This window comes from Lactuca saligna, chromosome 1, assembly GCF_052625555.1.
Source record: "Lactuca saligna cultivar CGN05327 chromosome 1, ASM5262555v1, whole genome shotgun sequence".
NCBI lineage: Eukaryota > Viridiplantae > Streptophyta > Magnoliopsida > Asterales > Asteraceae > Lactuca > Lactuca saligna.
The window spans coordinates 156,984,371-157,000,390 of NC_136417.1; the positions used below are offsets into that span (position 1 = coordinate 156,984,371).

Below are 16,020 nucleotides of genomic sequence, written 5' to 3' on the forward strand. Positions count from 1 at the left end.
CAAACGAGGTTCTGCGTCTTGTAAGACATAAAAACAATAAGCGTGGATAGTATTTCGGGTGCGATCATACCAGCACTAATGCACCGGATTCCTTCAGAACTCCGTAGTTAAGCGTGGTTGGGCGAGAGTAGTACTAGGATGGGTGACCCTCTGGGAAGTCCTTGTGTTGCACCACCTTTTTCGTTGCCAGTCTGCGTTTTTTTATGTTTTAGGTGCGTTTTTTTTGTCTTTCTTGCTATATCCATGCTCTGGCGGCTTCCGGTTCAATGTTGATTGTTTTCTTGTTTCCCGAACCGAGTCGATCCATCACGTGGGTCCCACGCCTCGTGTCCGAAAGCAAACGAGGTTCTGCGTCTTGTAAGACATAAAAACAATAAGCATGGATAGTATTTTGGGTGCGATCATACCAGCACTGATGCACCGGATCCCATCAGAACTCCGCAGTTAAGCGTGCTTGGCGAGAGTAGTACTAGGATGGGTGACCCCCTGGGAAGTCCTCGTGTTGCACCCCCTTTTTCGTTGTCCGTCTGCGTTTTTTTATGTTTTAGGTGCGTTTTTTTTTCTTTCTTGCTATATCCATGCTCGGGCGGCCTCCGGTTCAATGTATATTGTTTTCTTGTTTCCCGAACCGATCCGATCCATCACGTGGGTCCCACGCCTCGCGTCCGAAAGCAAACGAGGTTCTGCGTCTTGTAAGACATAAAAACAACAAGCATGGACAGTATTTTGGGTGCGATCATACCAACACTAATGCGCCGGATTCCATCAGAACTCCGTAGTTAAGCGTGGTTGGGCGAGAGTAGTACTAGGATGGGTGACCCCCTGGGAAGTCAACGTGTTGCACCCCCTTTTTCGTTGCCCGTCTGCGTTTTTTTATGTTTTAGGTGCGTTTTTTTTTCATGCTATATCCATGCTCGGGCGGCCTCCGGTTCAATGTTGATTGTTTTCTTGTTTCCCGAACCGAGCCGATCCATCACATGGGTCCCACGCCTCGCGTCCGAAAGCAAACTAGGTTTTGCGTCTTGTAAGACATAAAAACAATAAGCATGGACAGTATTTCGGGTGCGATCATACCAACACTAATGCACCGGATTCCATCAGAACTCCGTAGTTAAGCGTGGTTGGGCGAGAGTAGTACTAGGATGGGTGACCCCCTGGGAAGTCCTTGTGTTGCACCCCCTTTTTCGTTGCCCGTCTGCATTTTTTTATGTTTTAGGTGCGTTTTTTTTTTCTTTCTTGCTATATACATGCTCGGGCGGCCTCCAGTTCAATGTTGATTGTTTTCTTGTTTCCCGAACCGAGCCGATCCATCACGTGGGTCCTACGCCTCGCGTCCGAAAGCAAACGAGGTTCTGCGTCTTGTAAGACATAAAAACAATAAGCATGGATAGTATTTCGGGTGCGATCATACTAGCACTAATGCACCGGATCTCATCAGAACTCCGCAGATAAGCGTGCCAGGCGAGAGTAGTACTAGGATGGGTGACCCCTTGGGAAGTCCTCGTGTTGCACCCCCTTTTTCGTTGCCCGTCTGCGTTTTTTTTATGTTTTAGGTGCGTTTTTTTTCTTTCTTGCTATATCCATGCTCGGGCGGCCTCCGGTTCAATGTTGATTGTTTTCTTGTTTCCCGAACCGAGCCGATCCATCAAGTGGGTCCCACGCCTCGCATCCGAATGCAAACGAGGTTCTGCGTTTTGTAACACATAAAAACAATAAGCATGGATAGTATTTTCGGTACGATCATACCAGCACTAATGCACCGGATCCCATCAGAACTCCGCAGTTAAGCGTGCTTGGGCGAGAGTAGTACTAGGATGGGTGACCCCGTGGGAAGTGCTCATGTTGCACCCCCTATTTCGTTGCCCGTCTGCGTTTTTTTATGTTTTAGGTGCATTTTTTTTCTTTCTTGCTATATCCATGCTCGGGCGGCCTCCGGTTCAATGTTGATTGTTTTCTTGTTTCCCGAACCGAGCCGATCCATCACGTGGGTCCCACGCTTCGCGTCCGAATGCAAACGAGGTTCTGCGTCTTGTAAGACATAAAAACAATAAGCATGGATAGTATTTCGGGTGCGATCATACCAGCACTAATGCTACGGATCCCATCAGAACTCCGCAGTTAAGCGTGCTTGGGCGAGAGTAGTACTAGGATGGTTAACCCCCTAGGAAGTCCTAGTGTTGCACCTCCTTTTTCGTTGCCCGTCTGCGGTTTTTTATGTTTTAGGTGCGTTTTTTTTCTTTCTTGCTATATCCATGCTCGGGCGGCCTCCGGTTCAATGTTGATTGTTTTCTTGTTTCCCGAACCGAGCCGATCCATCAAGTGGGTCCCACGCCTCGCGTCCGAATGCAAACGAGGTTCTGCGTTTTGTAACACATAAAAACAATAAGCATGGATAGTATTTTCGGTACGATCATACCAGCACTAATGCACCGGATCCCATCAGAACTCCGCAGTTAAGCGTGCTTGAGCGAGAGTAGTACTAGGATGGGTGACCCCCTGGGAAGTCCTGGTGTTGCACCCCCTTTTTCGTTGCCCGTCTGCGTTTTTTAATGTTTTAAGTGCTTTTTTTTTTCTTTCTTGCTATATCCATGCTCGGGCGGCTTCCGGTTCAATGTTGATTGTTTTCTTGTTTCCCGAACCGAGCCGATCCATCACGTGGGTCCCACGCCTCGCGTCCGAAAGCAAACGAGGTTCTGCGTCTTGTAAGACATAAAAACAATAAGCATGAATACTATTTCGGGTGCGATCCTACCAGCACTAATGCACCGGATCCCATCAGAACTCCGCAGTTAAGCGTGCTTGAGCGAGAGTACTACTAGGATGGGTGACCCCCTGAGAAGTCCTTGTGTTGCACCCCCTTTTTCGTTGCCCGTCTGCGTTTTTTAATGTTTTAGGTGCGTTTTTTTTTTCTTTCTTGCTATATCAATGCTCGGGCGGTCTCCGGTTCAATGTTGATTGTTTTCTTGTTTCCCAAACCGAGCCGATCCATCACATGGGTACCACGCCTCGCGTACGAAAGCAAACGAGGTTCTGCATCTTGTAAGACATAAAAACAATAAGCATGGATAGTATTTCGGGTGCGATCATACTAGCACTAATGCACAGGATCCCATCAGAACTCCGCAGATAAGCGTGCTTGGCGAGAGTAGTACTTGGATGGGTGACCCCTTGGGAAGTCCTCGTGTTGCACCCCCTTTTTCGTTGCCCGTCTGCGTTTTTTTATGTTTTAGGTGCATTTTTTTTTCTTTCTTGCTATATCCATGCTCGGGCGGCCTCCGGTTCAATGTTGATTGTTTTCTTGTTTCCCGAACCGAGCCGATCCATCACGTGGGTCTCACGCCTCGCGTCCGAAAGCAAACGAGGTTCTGCGTCTTGTAAGACATAAAAACAATATGCATGGATAGTATTTCGGGTGCGATCATACCAGCACTAATGAACCGGATCGCATCAGAACTTCGCAATTAAGCGTGCTTGGGCGAGAGTAGTACTAGGATGGGTGACCCCCTGGGAAGTCCTCGTGTTGTACCCCCTTTTTCGTTGCCCGTCTGCGTTTTTTTATGTTTTAGGTGCGTTTTTTTTTCTTTCTTGCTATATCCATGCTCGGGCGGCCTCCGGTTCAATGTTGATTGTTTGCCTGTTTCCCGAACCGAGCCGATCCATCACGTGGGTCCCACTCCTCGCGTCCGAAAGCAAACGAGGTTCTGCGTCTTCTAAGACATAAAAACAATAAGCATGGATAGTATTTCGGGTGCGATCATACCAGCACTAATGCACCGGATCCCATCAGAACTCCGCAGTTAAGTGTGCTTGGGCGAGAGTAGTACTAGGATGGATGACCCCCTGGGAAGTCCTTGTGTTGCACCCCCTTTTTCGTTGTCCGTCTGCGTTTTTTTTATGTTTTAGGTTCGTTTTTTTTTCTTGCTATATCCATGCTCGGGCGGCCTCCGGTTCAATGTTGATTGTTTTCTTGTTTGCCGAACCGAGCCGATCCATCACGTGGGTCCCACGCCTCGCGTCCGAAAGCGAACGAGGTTCTGCGTCTTGTAAGACATAAAAACAATAAGCATGGACAATATTTCGGGTGCGATCATACCAGCACTAATGCACCGGATTCCATCAGAACTCCGTAGTTAAGCGTGCTTGGGCGAGAGTAGTACTAGGATGGGTGACCCCCTGGGAAGGCCTAGTGTTGCACCCCCTTTTTCGTTACCCGTCTACGTTTTCTTATGTTTTAGGTGCAGTTTTTTTTTCTTTCTTGCTATATCCATGCTCGGGCGGCCTCCGGTTCAATGTTGATTGTTTTCTTGGTTCCCGAATCGAGCCGATCCATCACGTGGGTCCCACGCCTCGCGTCCGAAAGCAAACGAGGTTCTGCGTCTTGTAAGACATAAAAACAATAAGCATGGATAGTATTTCTGGGGCGATCATACCAGCACTAATGCACCGGATTACATCAGAAATCTGTAGTTAAGCGTCGTTGGGCGAGAGTAGTACTAGGATGGGTGACCCCCTGGGAAGTCCTTGTGTTGCACCCCCTTTTTCGTTGCCCGTCTGCGTTTTTTTATTTTTTAGGTGCGTTTTTTTTTCTTTCTTGCTATATCCATGCTCGGGCGGCCTCCGGTTCAATGTTGAGTGTTTTCTTGTTTCCCGAACCGAGCCGATCCATCACGTGGGTCCCACGTCTCGCGTCCGAAAGCAAACGAGGTTCTGCGTCTTGTAAGACATAAAAACAATAAGCATGGATAGTATTTCGGGTGCGATCATACCAGCACTAATTCACCGGATCCCATCAGAACTCCGCAGTTAAGCATGCTTGGGCGAGAGTAGTACTAGGATGGGTGACCCCCTGGGAAGCCCTCGTGTTGCACCCACTTTTTCGTTGCCGGTCTGCGTTTTTTTATGTTTTAGGTGCGTTTTTTTTTCTTTCTTGTATTATCCTTGCTCGGGCGGCCTCCGGTTCAATGTTGATTGTTTTCTTGTTTCCCGAACCGAGCCGATCCATCACGTGGGTCCCACGCCTCTCGTCCGAAAGCAAACGAGGTTCTGCGTCTTGTAAGACATAAAAACAATAAGCATGGATAGTATTTCGGGTGCGGTCATACCATCACTAATGCACCGGATCCCATCAGAACTCCGCAGTTAAGCGTGCTTGGGTGAGAGTAGTACTAGGATGGGTGATCCCCTGGGAAGTCCTCGTGTTGCACCCCCTTTTTCGTTGCCCGTCTGGGTTTTTTTATGTTTTAGGTGCGTTTTTTTTTTCTTTCTTGCTATATCCATGCTCGGACGGTCTCCGGTTCAATGTAGATTGTTTTCTTGTCTCCCGAACTAAGCCGATCCATCATGTGGGTCCCACGCCTCGCGTCCGAAAGCAAACGAGGTTCTGCGTCTTGTAGGACATAAAAACAATAAGCATGGATAGTATTTTGGGTGCAATCATACCAACAATAATGCGCCGGATCCCATCAGAACTGCGCAGTTAATCGTGCTTGGGCGAGAGTAGTACTAGGATGGGTGACCCCCTGGGAAGTCCTCGTGTTGCACCCCCTTTTTCGTTGCCCGTCTGCGTTTTTTTATGTTTTAGGTGCGTTTTCTTTTTTCTTTCTTGCTATATCCATGCTCGGACGGTCTCCGGTTCAATGTTGATCGTTTTCTTGTTTCCCGAACCGAGCCGATCCATCACATGGGTCCCACGCCTCGCGTCCGAAAGCAAACGAGGTTCTGCGTCTAGTAAGACATAAAAACAATAAGCGTGGACAGTATTTCGGGTGCGATCATACCAACACTAATTCACTAGATTCCATCAGAACTCCGTAGTTAAGCGTGGTTGGGCGAGAGTAGTACTAGGATGGGTGACCCCCTGGGAAGTCCTTGTATTGCACCGCCTTTTTCGTTGCTCGTCTGCGTTTTTTTATGTTATAGGTGCGTTTTTTTTCTTTCTTGCTATATACATGTTCGGGCGGCCTCCAGTTCAATGTTGATTGTTTTCTTGTTTCCCGAACCGAGCCGATCCATCACGTGGGTCCCACGCCTCGCGTCCGAAAGCAAATGAGGTTCTGCGTCTTCTAAGACATAAAAACAATAAGCATGGATAGTATTTTCGGGTGCGATCATACTAGCACTAATGCACAGGATCCCATCAGAACTCCGCAGATAAGCGTGCTTGGCGAGAGTAGTACTAGGATGGGTGACCCCCAGGGAAGTCCTTGTGTTGCACCCCCTTTTTCGTTGCCCGTCTGCGTTTTTTTATGTTTTAGGTGCGTTTTTTTTTCTTTCTTGCTATATCCATGCTCGGGCAGCCTCCGGTTCAATGTAGATTGTTTTCTTGTTTCCCGAACTAAGCTGATCCATCATGTGGGTCCCGCGCCTCGCGTCCGAAAGCAAACGAGGTTCTGCGTCTTGTAGGACATAAAAACAATAAGCATGGATAGTATTTTGGGTGCGATCATACCAGCAATAATGCACCGGATCCCAACAGAACTGCGCAGTTAATCGTGCTTGGGCGAGAGTAGTACTAGGATGGGTGACCCCCTAGGAAGTCCTCGTGTTGCACCCCCTTTTTCGTTGCCCGTCTGCGTTTTTTTATGTTTTTGGTGCGTTTTTTTTCTTTCTTGCTATATCCATGCTCGGGCGGCCTCCGGTTCAATGTTGATTGTTTTCTTGTTTCCCGAACCGAGCCGATCCATCACGTGGGTCCCACGCCTCGCGTCCGAAAGCAAACGAGGTTCTGCGTCTTGTAAGACATAAAAACAATAAACATGGATAGTATTTTAGGTGCGATCAGACCAGCACTAATGCACCGGATCTCATCAGAACTGCGCAGTTAAGCGTGCTTGAGCGAGAGTACTACTAGGATGGGTGACCCCCTGGGAAGTTCTCGTGTTGCACCCCCTTTTTCGTTGCCCGTCTGCGTTTTTTTATGTTTTAGGTGCGTTTTCTTTTTTCTTTCTTGCTATATCCAAGCTCGGACGGTCTCCGGTTCAATGTTGATTGTTTTCTTGTTTCCCGAACCGAGCCGATCCATCACATGGGTCCCACGCCTCGCGTCCGAAAGCAAACGAGGTTCTGCGTCTAGTAAGACATAAAAACAATAAGCATGGACAGTATTTCGGGTGCGATCATACCAGCACTAATTCACTAGATTTCATCAGAACTCCGTAGTTAAGCGTGGTTGGGCGAGAGTAGTACTAGGATGGGTGACCCCCTGGGAAGTCCTTGTATTGCACCCCCCTTTTCGTTGCTCGTCTGCGTTTTTTTATGTTTTAGGTGCGTTTTTTTTCTTTCTTGCTATATACATGCTCGGGCGGCATCCAGTTCAATGTTGATTGTTTTCTTGTTTCCCGAACCGAGCCGATCCATCACGTGGGTCCCACGCCTCGCGTCCGAAAGCAAACGAGGTTCTGCGTCTTGTAAGACATAAAAACAATAAGCATGGATAGTATTTCGGGTGCGATCATACTAGCACTAATGCACAGGATCCCATCAGAACTCCGCAGATAAGCATGCTTTGCGAGAGTAGTACTAGGATGGGTGACCCCCTGGGAAGCCCTCGTGTTGCACCCCCTTTTTCGTTGCCCGTCTGCGTTTTTTTATGTTTTAGGTGCTTTTTTTTTCTTTCTTGCTATATCCATGCTCGGGCGGCCTCCGGTTCAATGTAGATTGTTTTCTTGTCTCCCGAACTAAGCCGATCCATCATGTGGGTCCCACGCCTCGCGTCCGAAAGCAAACGAGGTTCTGCGTCTTGTAGGACATAAAAACAATAAGCATGGATAGTATTTGGGGTGCAATCATACCAGCAATAATGCGCCGGATCCCATCAGAACTGCGCAGTTAATCGTGCTTGGGCGAGAGTAGTACTAGGATGGGTGACCCCCTGGGAAGTCCTCGTGTTGCACCCCCTTTTTCGTTGCCCGTCTGCGTTTTTTTATGTTTTAGGTGCGTTTTCTTTTTTCTTTCTTGCTATATCCATGCTCGGACGGTCTCCGGTTCAATGTTGATTGTTTTCTTGTTTCCCGAACCGAGCCGATCCATCACATGGGTCCCACGCCTCGCGTCCGAAAGCAAACGAGGTTCTGCGTCTAGTAAGACATAAAAACAATAAGCGTGGACAGTATTTCGGGTGCGATCATACCAGCACTAATTCACTAGATTCCATCAGAACTCCGTAGTTAAGCGTGGTTGGGCGAGAGTAGTACTAGGATGGGTGACCCCCTGGGAAGTCCTTCTATTGCACCGCCTTTTTCGTTGCTCGTCTGCGTTTTTTTATGTTATAGGTGCGTTTTTTTTCTTTCTTGCTATATACATGTTCGGGCGGCCTCCAGTTCAATGTTGATTGTTTTCTTGTTTCCCGAACCGAGCCGATCCATCACGTGGGTCCCACGCCTCGCGTCCGAAAGCAAATGAGGTTCTGCGTCTTCTAAGACATAAAAACAATAAGCATGGATAGTATTTTCGGGTGCGATCATACTAGCACTAATGCACAGGATCCCATCAGAACTCCGCAGATAAGCGTGCTTGGCGAGAGTAGTACTAGGATGGGTGACCCCCAGGGAAGTCCTTGTGTTGCACCCCCTTTTTCGTTGCCCGTCTGCGTTTTTTTATGTTTTAGGTGCGTTTTTTTTTCTATCTTGCTATATCCATGCTCGGGCAGCCTCCGGTTCAATGTAGATTGTTTTCTTGTTTCCCGAACTAAGCTGATCCATCATGTGGGTCCCGCGCCTCGCGTCCGAAAGCAAACGAGGTTCTGCGTCTTGTAGGACATAAAAACAATAAGCATGGATAGTATTTTGGGTGCGATCATACCAGCAATAATGCACCGGATCCCAACAGAACTGCGCAGTTAATCGTGCTTGGGCGAGAGTAGTACTAGGATGGGTGACCCCCTAGGAAGTCCTCGTGTTGCACCCCCTTTTTCGTTGCCCGTCTGCGTTTTTTTATGTTTTTGGTGCGTTTTTTTTCTTTCTTGCTATATCCATGCTCGGGCGGCCTCCGGTTCAATGTTGATTGTTTTCTTGTTTCCCGAACCGAGCCGATCCATCACGTGGGTCCCACGCCTCGCGTCCGAAAGCAAACGAGGTTCTGCGTCTTGTAAGACATAAAAACAATAAACATGGATAGTATTTTAGGTGCGATCAGACCAGCACTAATGCACCGGATCTCATCAGAACTGCGCAGTTAAGCGTGCTTGAGCGAGAGTACTACTAGGATGGGTGACCCCCTGGGAAGTTCTCGTGTTGCACCCCCTTTTTCGTTGCCCGTCTGCGTTTTTTTATGTTTTAGGTGCGTTTTCTTTTTTCTTTCTTGCTATATCCAAGCTCGGACGGTCTCCGGTTCAATGTTGATTGTTTTCTTGTTTCCCGAACTGAGCCGATCCATCACATGGGTCCCACGCCTCGCGTCCGAAAGCAAACGAGGTTCTGCGTCTAGTAAGACATAAAAACAATAAGCATGGACAGTATTTCGGGTGCGATCATACCAGCACTAATTCACTAGATTTCATCAGAACTCCGTAGTTAAGCGTGGTTGGGCGAGAGTAGTACTAGGATGGGTGACCCCCTGGGAAGTCCTTGTATTGCACCCCCCTTTTCGTTGCTCGTCTGCGTTTTTTTATGTTTTAGGTGCGTTTTTTTTCTTTCTTGCTATATACATGCTCGGGCGGCATCCAGTTCAATGTTGATTGTTTTCTTGTTTCCCGAACCGAGCCGATCCATCACGTGGGTCCCACGCCTCGCGTCCGAAAGCAAACGAGGTTCTGCGTCTTGTAAGACATAAAAACAATAAGCATGGATAGTATTTCGGGTGCGATCATACTAGCACTAATGCACAAGATCCCATCAGAACTCCGCAGATAAGCATGCTTTGCGAGAGTAGTACTAGGATGGGTGACCCCCTGGGAAGCCCTCGTGTTGCACCCCCTTTTTCGTTGCCCGTCTGCGTTTTTTTATGTTTTAGGTGCGTTTTTTTTTTCTTTCTTGCTATATCCATGCTCGGGCGGCCTCCGGTTCAATGTAGATTGTTTTCTTGTCTCCCGAACTAAGCCGATCCATCATGTGGGTCCCACGCCTCGCGTCCGAAAGCAAACGAGGTTCTGCGTCTTGTAGGACATAAAAACAATAAGCATGGATAGTATTTTGGGTGCAATCATACCAGCAATAATGCGCCGGATCCCATCAGAACTGCGCAGTTAATCGTGCTTGGGCGAGAGTAGTACTAGGATGGGTGACCCCCTGGGAAGTCCTCGTGTTGCACCCCCTTTTTCGTTGCCCGTCTGCGTTTTTTTATGTTTTAGGTGCGTTTTCTTTTTTCTTTCTTGCTATATCCATGCTCGGACGGTCTCCGGTTCAATGTTGATTGTTTTCTTGTTTCCCGAACCGAGCCGATCCATCACATGGGTCCCACGCCTCGCGTCCGAAAGCAAACGAGGTTCTGCGTCTAGTAAGACATAAAAACAATAAGCGTGGACAGTATTTCGGGTGCGATCATACCAGCACTAATTCACTAGATTCCATCAGAACTCCGTAGTTAAGCGTGGTTGGGCGAGAGTAGTACTAGGATGGGTGACCCCCTGGGAAGTCCTTGTATTGCACCGCCTTTTTCGTTGCTCGTCTGCGTTTTTTTATGTTATAGGTGCGTTTTTTTTCTTTCTTGCTATATACATGTTCGGGCGGCCTCCAGTTCAATGTTGATTGTTTTCTTGTTTCCCGAACCGAGCCGATCCATCACGTGGGTCCCACGCCTCGCGTCCGAAAGCAAATGAGGTTCTGCGTCTTCTAAGACATAAAAACAATAAGCATGGATAGTATTTTCGGGTGCGATCATACTAGCACTAATGCACAGGATCCCATCAGAACTCCGCAGATAAGCGTGCTTGGCGAGAGTAGTACTAGGATGGGTGACCCCCAGGGAAGTCCTTGTGTTGCACCCCCTTTTTCGTTGCCCGTCTGCGTTTTTTTATGTTTTAGGTGCGTTTTTTTTTCTTTCTTGCTATATCCATGCTCGGGCAGCCTCCGGTTCAATGTAGATTGTTTTCTTGTTTCCCGAACTAAGCTGATCCATCATGTGGGTCCCGCGCCTCGCGTCCGAAAGCAAACGAGGTTCTGCGTCTTGTAGGACATAAAAACAATAAGCATGGATAGTATTTTGGGTGCGATCATACCAGCAATAATGCACCGGATCCCAACAGAACTGCGCAGTTAATCGTGCTTGGGCGAGAGTAGTACTAGGATGGGTGACCCCCTAGGAAGTCCTCGTGTTGCACCCCCTTTTTCGTTGCCCGTCTGCGTTTTTTTATGTTTTTGGTGCGTTTTTTTTCTTTCTTGCTATATCCATGCTCGGGCGGCCTCCGGTTCAATGTTGATTGTTTTCTTGTTTCCCGAACCGAGCCGATCCATCACGTGGGTCCCACGCCTCGCGTCCGAAAGCAAACGAGGTTCTGCGTCTTGTAAGACATAAAAACAATAAACATGGATAGTATTTTAGGTGCGATCAGACCAGCACTAATGCACCGGATCTCATCAGAACTGCGCAGTTAAGCGTGCTTGAGCGAGAGTACTACTAGGATGGGTGACCCCCTGGGAAGTTCTCGTGTTGCACCCCCTTTTTCGTTGCCCGTCTGCGTTTTTTTATGTTTTAGGTGCGTTTTCTTTTTTCTTTCTTGCTATATCCAAGCTCGGACGGTCTCCGGTTCAATGTTGATTGTTTTCTTGTTTCCCGAACTGAGCCGATCCATCACATGGGTCCCACGCCTCGCGTCCGAAAGCAAACGAGGTTCTGCGTCTAGTAAGACATAAAAACAATAAGCATGGACAGTATTTCGGGTGCGATCATACCAGCACTAATTCACTAGATTTCATCAGAACTCCGTAGTTAAGCGTGGTTGGGCGAGAGTAGTACTAGGATGGGTGACCCCCTGGGAAGTCCTTGTATTGCACCCCCCTTTTCGTTGCTCGTCTGCGTTTTTTTATGTTTTAGGTGCGTTTTTTTTCTTTCTTGCTATATACATGCTCGGGCGGCATCCAGTTCAATGTTGATTGTTTTCTTGTTTCCCGAACCGAGCCGATCCATCACGTGGGTCCCACGCCTCGCGTCCGAAAGCAAACGAGGTTCTGCGTCTTGTAAGACATAAAAACAATAAGCATGGATAGTATTTCGGGTGCGATCATACTAGCACTAATGCACAGGATCCCATCAGAACTCCGCAGATAAGCATGCTTTGCGAGAGTAGTACTAGGATGGGTGACCCCCTGGGAAGCCCTCGTGTTGCACCCCCTTTTTCGTTGCCCGTCTGCGTTTTTTTATGTTTTAGGTGCGTTTTTTTTTCTTTCTTGCTATATCCATGCTCGGGCGGCCTCCGGTTCAATGTAGATTGTTTTCTTGTCTCCCGAACTAAGCCGATCCATCATGTGGGTCCCACGCCTCGCGTCCGAAAGCAAACGAGGTTCTGCGTCTTGTAGGACATAAAAACAATAAGCATGGATAGTATTTTGGGTGCAATCATACCAGCAATAATGCGCCGGATCCCATCAGAACTGCGCAGTTAATCGTGCTTGGGCGAGAGTAGTACTAGGATGGGTGACCCCCTGGGAAGTCCTCGTGTTGCACCCCCTTTTTCGTTGCCCGTCTGCGTTTTTTTATGTTTTAGGTGCGTTTTCTTTTTTCTTTCTTGCTATATCCATGCTCGGACGGTCTCCGGTTCAATGTTGATTGTTTTCTTGTTTCCCGAACCGAGCCGATCCATCACATGGGTCCCACGCCTCGCGTCCGAAAGCAAACGAGGTTCTGCGTCTAGTAAGACATAAAAACAATAAGCGTGGACAGTATTTCGGGTGCGATCATACCCGCACTAATTCACTAGATTCCATCAGAACTCCGTAGTTAAGCGTGGTTGGGCGAGAGTAGTACTAGGATGGGTGACCCCCTGGGAAGTCCTTGTATTGCACCGCCTTTTTCGTTGCTCGTCTGCGTTTTTTTATGTTATAGGTGCGTTTTTTTTCTTTCTTGCTATATACATGTTCGGGCGGCCTCCAGTTCAATGTTGATTGTTTTCTTGTATCCCGAACCGAGCCGATCCATCACGTGGGTCCCACGCCTCGCGTCCGAAAGCAAACGAGGTTCTGCGTCTTGTAAGACATAAAAACAATAAACATGGATAGTATTTTAGGTGCGATCAGACCAGCACTAATGCACCGGATCTCATCAGAACTGCGCAGTTAAGCGTGCTTGAGCGAGAGTACTACTAGGATGGGTGACCCCATGGGACGTCCTCGTGTTGCACCCCCTTTTCGTTGCCCATCTGCATTTTTTTATGTTTTAATTGCGTTTTTTTTTCTTTCTTGCTATATCCATGCTCAGGCGGCCTCCGGTTCAATTTTGATTGTTTTCTTGTTTCCCGAACCGAGCCGATCCATCACGTGGGTCCCACGCCTCGCGTCCGAAAGCAAACGAGGTTCTACATCTTGTAAGACATAAAAACAATAAGCATGGATAGTATTTCGGGTGCGATCATACCAGCACTAATGCACCGGATTCCATCAGAACTCCGCAGTTAAGCGTGGTTGGGCGAGTGTAGTACTAGGATGGGTGACCCCCTGGGAAGTCCTCGTGTTGCACCCCCTTTTTCGTTGCTATATCAATGCTCGGGCGGCCTCAGGTTCATTTTTGATTGTTTTCTTGTTTCCCGAACCGAGCCGATCCATCACGTGGGTCCCACGCCTCGCGTCCGAAAGCAAACGAGGTTCTGCGTCTTGTAAGACATAAAAACAGTAAGCATGGATTGTATTTCGGGTGCGATCATACCAGCACTAATGCACCGGATTCCATTAGAACTCCGTAGTTAAGCGTGGTTGGGCGAGAGTAGTACTAGGATGGGTGACCCCTTGGGAAGTCCTCGTGTTGCACCCCCTTTTTCGTTGTCCGTCTGCGTTTTTTTATGTTCTAGGTGCGTTTTTTTTGTCTTTCTTGCTATATCCATGCTCGGGCGGCCTCCGGCTCAATGTTGATTGTTTTCTTGTTTCCCGAACCGAGCCGATCCATCACGTGGGTCCCACGCCTCGCGTCCGAAAGCAAACGAGGTTCTGCGTCTTGTAAGACATAAAAACAATAAGCATGGACAGTATTTCGGGTGCGATCATACCAGCACTAATGCACTGGATCCCATCAGAACTCCGTAGTTAAGCGTGGTTGGGCGAGAGTAGTACTAGGATGGGTGACCCCCTGGGAAGTCCTCGTGTTGCACCCCATTTTTCGTTGCCCGTCTGCGCTTTTTTTATGTTTTAGGTGCGTTTTTTTCTTTTTTCTTGCTATATCCATGCTCGAGCGTCCTCCGGTTCAATGTTTATTGTTTTCTTGTTTCCCGAACCGAGCCGATCCATCAAATGGGTCCCACGCCTCGCGTGCGAAAGTAAACGAGGTTCTGCGTCTTGTAAGACATAAAAATAATAAGCATGGATAGTATTTTGGGTGCGATCATATCAGCACTAATGCACCGGATCCCATCAGAACTCCGAAGTTAAGCGTGCTTGGGCGAGAGTAGTACTAGGATGGGTGATCCCCTGGGAAGTCCTTGTGTTGCACCCCTTTTTTGTTGCCCGTCTGCGTTTTTTATGTTTTAGGTGCGTTTTTTTTTTTTCTTTCTTGCTATATCCATGCTCGGGCGGCCTCCGGTTCAATGTTGATTGTTTTCTTGTTTCCCGAACCGAGCCGATCCATCACGTGGGTCCCACGCCTCGCGTCCGAAAGCAAACGAGGTTCTGCGTCTTGTAAGACATAAAAACAATAAGCATGGATAGTATTTCGGGTGCGATCATACCAGCACTAATGCACCGGATCCTATCAGAACTCCGTAGTTAAGCGTGCTTTGGCGAGAGTAGTACTAGGATGGGTGACCCCCTGGGAAGTCCTTGTGTTGCACCCTCTTTTTCGTTGCCCGTCTGCGTTTTTTTATGTTTTAGGTGCGTTTTTTTTTCTTTCTTGCTATATCCATGCTCGGGCGGCCTCCAGTTCAATGTTGATTGTTTTCTTGTTTCCCGAACCGAGCCGATACATCACGTGGGTCCCACGCCTCGCGTCCGAAAGCAAACGAGTTTCTGTGTCTTGTAAGACATAAAAACAATAAGCATGGAGAGTATTTCGGGTGCGATCATACCAACACTAATGCACCGGATCCCATCAGAACACCGCAGTTAAGCATGCTTGGGCGAGAGTAGTACTAGGATGGGTGACCCCCTGGGAAGTCCTCGTGTTGCACCCCCTTTTCGTTGCCCGTCTGCGTTTTTTTATGTTTTAGGTGCGTTTTTTTTCCTTTCTTGCTATATCCATGCTCGGGCGGCCTCCGGTTCAATGTTGGTTGTTTTCTTGTTTCCCGAACCGAGCCGATTCATCACGTGGGTCATACGCCTCGCGTCCGAAAGCAAACGAGGTTCTGCGTCTTGTAAGACATAAAAACAATAAGCATGGATAGTATTTTGGGTGCGATCATACCAACACTAATGCACCGGATCCCATCAGAACTCCGCAGTTAAGCGTGCTTGGGCGAGAGTAGTACTAGGATGGGTGACCCCCTGGGAAGTCCTCGTGTTGCACCCCCTTTTTCATTGCCCGTCTGCGTTTTTTTATGTTTTAGGTGCGTTTTTTTTTTCTTTCTTGCTATATCCATGCTCGGGCGGCCTCCGGTTCAATGTTTATTGTTTTCTTGTTACCCGAACCGAGCCGATCCATCACGTGGGTCCCACGCCTCGCGTCCGAAAGCAAACGAGGTTCTGCGTCTTGTAAGACATAAAAACAATAAGCATGGATAGTATTTCGGGTGCGATCATACCAGCACTAATGCACCGGATCCCATCAGAACTCCGCAGTTAAGCGTACTTGGGCGAGAGTAGTACTAGGATGGGTGACCCCCTGGGAAGTCCTCGTGTTGCACCCCCTATTTCGTTGCCCGTCTGCGTTTTTTATGTTTTAGGTGCGTTTTTTTTTCTTTCTTGCTATATCCATGCTCGGGCGGCCTCCGGTTCAATGTTGGTTGTTTTC

General features: G+C 48.1%; 44 non-coding genes and 4 pseudogenes across 44 annotated transcripts; all 48 read left to right on the forward strand.

The window, feature by feature from the left end:
- Positions 1-56: 56 nt before the first annotated feature.
- LOC145027427 (5S ribosomal RNA) lies at positions 57-175 on the forward strand. Its single transcript, XR_013675345.1, has one exon. It is a non-coding gene; the product is annotated as a 5S ribosomal RNA (ribosomal RNA).
- Positions 176-393: 218 nt separating this feature from the next.
- Positions 394-511, forward strand: LOC145026938 (5S ribosomal RNA). Its single transcript, XR_013674887.1, has one exon. It is a non-coding gene; the product is annotated as a 5S ribosomal RNA (ribosomal RNA).
- Positions 512-728: 217 nt separating this feature from the next.
- LOC145027278 (5S ribosomal RNA) lies at positions 729-847 on the forward strand. Its single transcript, XR_013675207.1, has one exon. It is a non-coding gene; the product is annotated as a 5S ribosomal RNA (ribosomal RNA).
- Positions 848-1,060: 213 nt separating this feature from the next.
- LOC145027016 (5S ribosomal RNA) lies at positions 1,061-1,179 on the forward strand. Its single transcript, XR_013674962.1, has one exon. It is a non-coding gene; the product is annotated as a 5S ribosomal RNA (ribosomal RNA).
- A 218-nt stretch (positions 1,180-1,397) lies between these two features.
- LOC145027258 (5S ribosomal RNA) lies at positions 1,398-1,515 on the forward strand. The gene has a single exon (XR_013675188.1). It is a non-coding gene; the product is annotated as a 5S ribosomal RNA (ribosomal RNA).
- Positions 1,516-1,732: 217 nt separating this feature from the next.
- Positions 1,733-1,851, forward strand: LOC145027351 (5S ribosomal RNA). Its single transcript, XR_013675274.1, has one exon. It is a non-coding gene; the product is annotated as a 5S ribosomal RNA (ribosomal RNA).
- A 216-nt stretch (positions 1,852-2,067) lies between these two features.
- LOC145027447 (5S ribosomal RNA) lies at positions 2,068-2,186 on the forward strand. The gene has a single exon (XR_013675366.1). It is a non-coding gene; the product is annotated as a 5S ribosomal RNA (ribosomal RNA).
- A 216-nt stretch (positions 2,187-2,402) lies between these two features.
- On the forward strand, positions 2,403-2,521 carry LOC145027430 (5S ribosomal RNA). The gene has a single exon (XR_013675349.1). It is a non-coding gene; the product is annotated as a 5S ribosomal RNA (ribosomal RNA).
- Positions 2,522-2,738: 217 nt separating this feature from the next.
- LOC145027246 (5S ribosomal RNA) lies at positions 2,739-2,857 on the forward strand. Its single transcript, XR_013675177.1, has one exon. It is a non-coding gene; the product is annotated as a 5S ribosomal RNA (ribosomal RNA).
- Positions 2,858-3,075: 218 nt separating this feature from the next.
- LOC145027442 (5S ribosomal RNA) lies at positions 3,076-3,193 on the forward strand. Its single transcript, XR_013675360.1, has one exon. It is a non-coding gene; the product is annotated as a 5S ribosomal RNA (ribosomal RNA).
- A 217-nt stretch (positions 3,194-3,410) lies between these two features.
- LOC145027259 (5S ribosomal RNA) lies at positions 3,411-3,529 on the forward strand. Its single transcript, XR_013675189.1, has one exon. It is a non-coding gene; the product is annotated as a 5S ribosomal RNA (ribosomal RNA).
- Positions 3,530-3,746: 217 nt separating this feature from the next.
- LOC145026610 (5S ribosomal RNA) lies at positions 3,747-3,865 on the forward strand. Its single transcript, XR_013674573.1, has one exon. It is a non-coding gene; the product is annotated as a 5S ribosomal RNA (ribosomal RNA).
- Positions 3,866-4,079: 214 nt separating this feature from the next.
- LOC145026855 (5S ribosomal RNA) lies at positions 4,080-4,198 on the forward strand. Its single transcript, XR_013674809.1, has one exon. It is a non-coding gene; the product is annotated as a 5S ribosomal RNA (ribosomal RNA).
- Positions 4,199-4,416: 218 nt separating this feature from the next.
- LOC145027676 (5S ribosomal RNA) lies at positions 4,417-4,535 on the forward strand (annotated as a pseudogene).
- A 217-nt stretch (positions 4,536-4,752) lies between these two features.
- On the forward strand, positions 4,753-4,871 carry LOC145026811 (5S ribosomal RNA). Its single transcript, XR_013674763.1, has one exon. It is a non-coding gene; the product is annotated as a 5S ribosomal RNA (ribosomal RNA).
- Positions 4,872-5,088: 217 nt separating this feature from the next.
- Positions 5,089-5,207, forward strand: LOC145027200 (5S ribosomal RNA). Its single transcript, XR_013675133.1, has one exon. It is a non-coding gene; the product is annotated as a 5S ribosomal RNA (ribosomal RNA).
- Positions 5,208-5,425: 218 nt separating this feature from the next.
- Positions 5,426-5,544, forward strand: LOC145027533 (5S ribosomal RNA). The gene has a single exon (XR_013675448.1). It is a non-coding gene; the product is annotated as a 5S ribosomal RNA (ribosomal RNA).
- Positions 5,545-5,763: 219 nt separating this feature from the next.
- LOC145027542 (5S ribosomal RNA) lies at positions 5,764-5,882 on the forward strand. The gene has a single exon (XR_013675456.1). It is a non-coding gene; the product is annotated as a 5S ribosomal RNA (ribosomal RNA).
- A 217-nt stretch (positions 5,883-6,099) lies between these two features.
- On the forward strand, positions 6,100-6,217 carry LOC145027534 (5S ribosomal RNA). Its single transcript, XR_013675449.1, has one exon. It is a non-coding gene; the product is annotated as a 5S ribosomal RNA (ribosomal RNA).
- Positions 6,218-6,434: 217 nt separating this feature from the next.
- Positions 6,435-6,553, forward strand: LOC145027516 (5S ribosomal RNA). Its single transcript, XR_013675431.1, has one exon. It is a non-coding gene; the product is annotated as a 5S ribosomal RNA (ribosomal RNA).
- Positions 6,554-6,769: 216 nt separating this feature from the next.
- LOC145027582 (5S ribosomal RNA) lies at positions 6,770-6,888 on the forward strand. The gene has a single exon (XR_013675494.1). It is a non-coding gene; the product is annotated as a 5S ribosomal RNA (ribosomal RNA).
- A 219-nt stretch (positions 6,889-7,107) lies between these two features.
- On the forward strand, positions 7,108-7,226 carry LOC145027505 (5S ribosomal RNA). The gene has a single exon (XR_013675420.1). It is a non-coding gene; the product is annotated as a 5S ribosomal RNA (ribosomal RNA).
- Positions 7,227-7,442: 216 nt separating this feature from the next.
- On the forward strand, positions 7,443-7,560 carry LOC145027612 (5S ribosomal RNA). The gene has a single exon (XR_013675523.1). It is a non-coding gene; the product is annotated as a 5S ribosomal RNA (ribosomal RNA).
- Positions 7,561-7,776: 216 nt separating this feature from the next.
- LOC145027346 (5S ribosomal RNA) lies at positions 7,777-7,895 on the forward strand. Its single transcript, XR_013675269.1, has one exon. It is a non-coding gene; the product is annotated as a 5S ribosomal RNA (ribosomal RNA).
- Positions 7,896-8,114: 219 nt separating this feature from the next.
- LOC145027645 (5S ribosomal RNA) lies at positions 8,115-8,233 on the forward strand (annotated as a pseudogene).
- Positions 8,234-8,450: 217 nt separating this feature from the next.
- Positions 8,451-8,568, forward strand: LOC145027536 (5S ribosomal RNA). The gene has a single exon (XR_013675450.1). It is a non-coding gene; the product is annotated as a 5S ribosomal RNA (ribosomal RNA).
- Positions 8,569-8,785: 217 nt separating this feature from the next.
- LOC145027517 (5S ribosomal RNA) lies at positions 8,786-8,904 on the forward strand. Its single transcript, XR_013675432.1, has one exon. It is a non-coding gene; the product is annotated as a 5S ribosomal RNA (ribosomal RNA).
- Positions 8,905-9,120: 216 nt separating this feature from the next.
- On the forward strand, positions 9,121-9,239 carry LOC145027583 (5S ribosomal RNA). Its single transcript, XR_013675495.1, has one exon. It is a non-coding gene; the product is annotated as a 5S ribosomal RNA (ribosomal RNA).
- Positions 9,240-9,458: 219 nt separating this feature from the next.
- LOC145027506 (5S ribosomal RNA) lies at positions 9,459-9,577 on the forward strand. The gene has a single exon (XR_013675421.1). It is a non-coding gene; the product is annotated as a 5S ribosomal RNA (ribosomal RNA).
- Positions 9,578-9,793: 216 nt separating this feature from the next.
- Positions 9,794-9,911, forward strand: LOC145027643 (5S ribosomal RNA; annotated as a pseudogene).
- Positions 9,912-10,129: 218 nt separating this feature from the next.
- Positions 10,130-10,248, forward strand: LOC145027347 (5S ribosomal RNA). Its single transcript, XR_013675270.1, has one exon. It is a non-coding gene; the product is annotated as a 5S ribosomal RNA (ribosomal RNA).
- A 219-nt stretch (positions 10,249-10,467) lies between these two features.
- LOC145027557 (5S ribosomal RNA) lies at positions 10,468-10,586 on the forward strand. The gene has a single exon (XR_013675470.1). It is a non-coding gene; the product is annotated as a 5S ribosomal RNA (ribosomal RNA).
- A 217-nt stretch (positions 10,587-10,803) lies between these two features.
- On the forward strand, positions 10,804-10,921 carry LOC145027537 (5S ribosomal RNA). The gene has a single exon (XR_013675451.1). It is a non-coding gene; the product is annotated as a 5S ribosomal RNA (ribosomal RNA).
- A 217-nt stretch (positions 10,922-11,138) lies between these two features.
- Positions 11,139-11,257, forward strand: LOC145027518 (5S ribosomal RNA). The gene has a single exon (XR_013675433.1). It is a non-coding gene; the product is annotated as a 5S ribosomal RNA (ribosomal RNA).
- A 216-nt stretch (positions 11,258-11,473) lies between these two features.
- LOC145027584 (5S ribosomal RNA) lies at positions 11,474-11,592 on the forward strand. Its single transcript, XR_013675496.1, has one exon. It is a non-coding gene; the product is annotated as a 5S ribosomal RNA (ribosomal RNA).
- A 219-nt stretch (positions 11,593-11,811) lies between these two features.
- LOC145027507 (5S ribosomal RNA) lies at positions 11,812-11,930 on the forward strand. The gene has a single exon (XR_013675422.1). It is a non-coding gene; the product is annotated as a 5S ribosomal RNA (ribosomal RNA).
- Positions 11,931-12,146: 216 nt separating this feature from the next.
- On the forward strand, positions 12,147-12,264 carry LOC145027613 (5S ribosomal RNA). The gene has a single exon (XR_013675524.1). It is a non-coding gene; the product is annotated as a 5S ribosomal RNA (ribosomal RNA).
- A 217-nt stretch (positions 12,265-12,481) lies between these two features.
- On the forward strand, positions 12,482-12,600 carry LOC145027348 (5S ribosomal RNA). Its single transcript, XR_013675271.1, has one exon. It is a non-coding gene; the product is annotated as a 5S ribosomal RNA (ribosomal RNA).
- Positions 12,601-12,819: 219 nt separating this feature from the next.
- LOC145027590 (5S ribosomal RNA) lies at positions 12,820-12,938 on the forward strand. The gene has a single exon (XR_013675502.1). It is a non-coding gene; the product is annotated as a 5S ribosomal RNA (ribosomal RNA).
- Positions 12,939-13,154: 216 nt separating this feature from the next.
- On the forward strand, positions 13,155-13,273 carry LOC145027668 (5S ribosomal RNA; annotated as a pseudogene).
- A 216-nt stretch (positions 13,274-13,489) lies between these two features.
- Positions 13,490-13,608, forward strand: LOC145027037 (5S ribosomal RNA). The gene has a single exon (XR_013674981.1). It is a non-coding gene; the product is annotated as a 5S ribosomal RNA (ribosomal RNA).
- Positions 13,609-13,777: 169 nt separating this feature from the next.
- Positions 13,778-13,896, forward strand: LOC145027108 (5S ribosomal RNA). The gene has a single exon (XR_013675048.1). It is a non-coding gene; the product is annotated as a 5S ribosomal RNA (ribosomal RNA).
- A 218-nt stretch (positions 13,897-14,114) lies between these two features.
- LOC145026873 (5S ribosomal RNA) lies at positions 14,115-14,233 on the forward strand. The gene has a single exon (XR_013674825.1). It is a non-coding gene; the product is annotated as a 5S ribosomal RNA (ribosomal RNA).
- Positions 14,234-14,452: 219 nt separating this feature from the next.
- On the forward strand, positions 14,453-14,571 carry LOC145026493 (5S ribosomal RNA). Its single transcript, XR_013674464.1, has one exon. It is a non-coding gene; the product is annotated as a 5S ribosomal RNA (ribosomal RNA).
- Positions 14,572-14,789: 218 nt separating this feature from the next.
- On the forward strand, positions 14,790-14,908 carry LOC145027137 (5S ribosomal RNA). The gene has a single exon (XR_013675075.1). It is a non-coding gene; the product is annotated as a 5S ribosomal RNA (ribosomal RNA).
- Positions 14,909-15,125: 217 nt separating this feature from the next.
- Positions 15,126-15,244, forward strand: LOC145027226 (5S ribosomal RNA). Its single transcript, XR_013675158.1, has one exon. It is a non-coding gene; the product is annotated as a 5S ribosomal RNA (ribosomal RNA).
- A 216-nt stretch (positions 15,245-15,460) lies between these two features.
- LOC145026163 (5S ribosomal RNA) lies at positions 15,461-15,579 on the forward strand. Its single transcript, XR_013674153.1, has one exon. It is a non-coding gene; the product is annotated as a 5S ribosomal RNA (ribosomal RNA).
- Positions 15,580-15,797: 218 nt separating this feature from the next.
- Positions 15,798-15,916, forward strand: LOC145025873 (5S ribosomal RNA). Its single transcript, XR_013673865.1, has one exon. It is a non-coding gene; the product is annotated as a 5S ribosomal RNA (ribosomal RNA).
- The last annotated feature ends 104 nt before the right edge of the window (positions 15,917-16,020 follow it).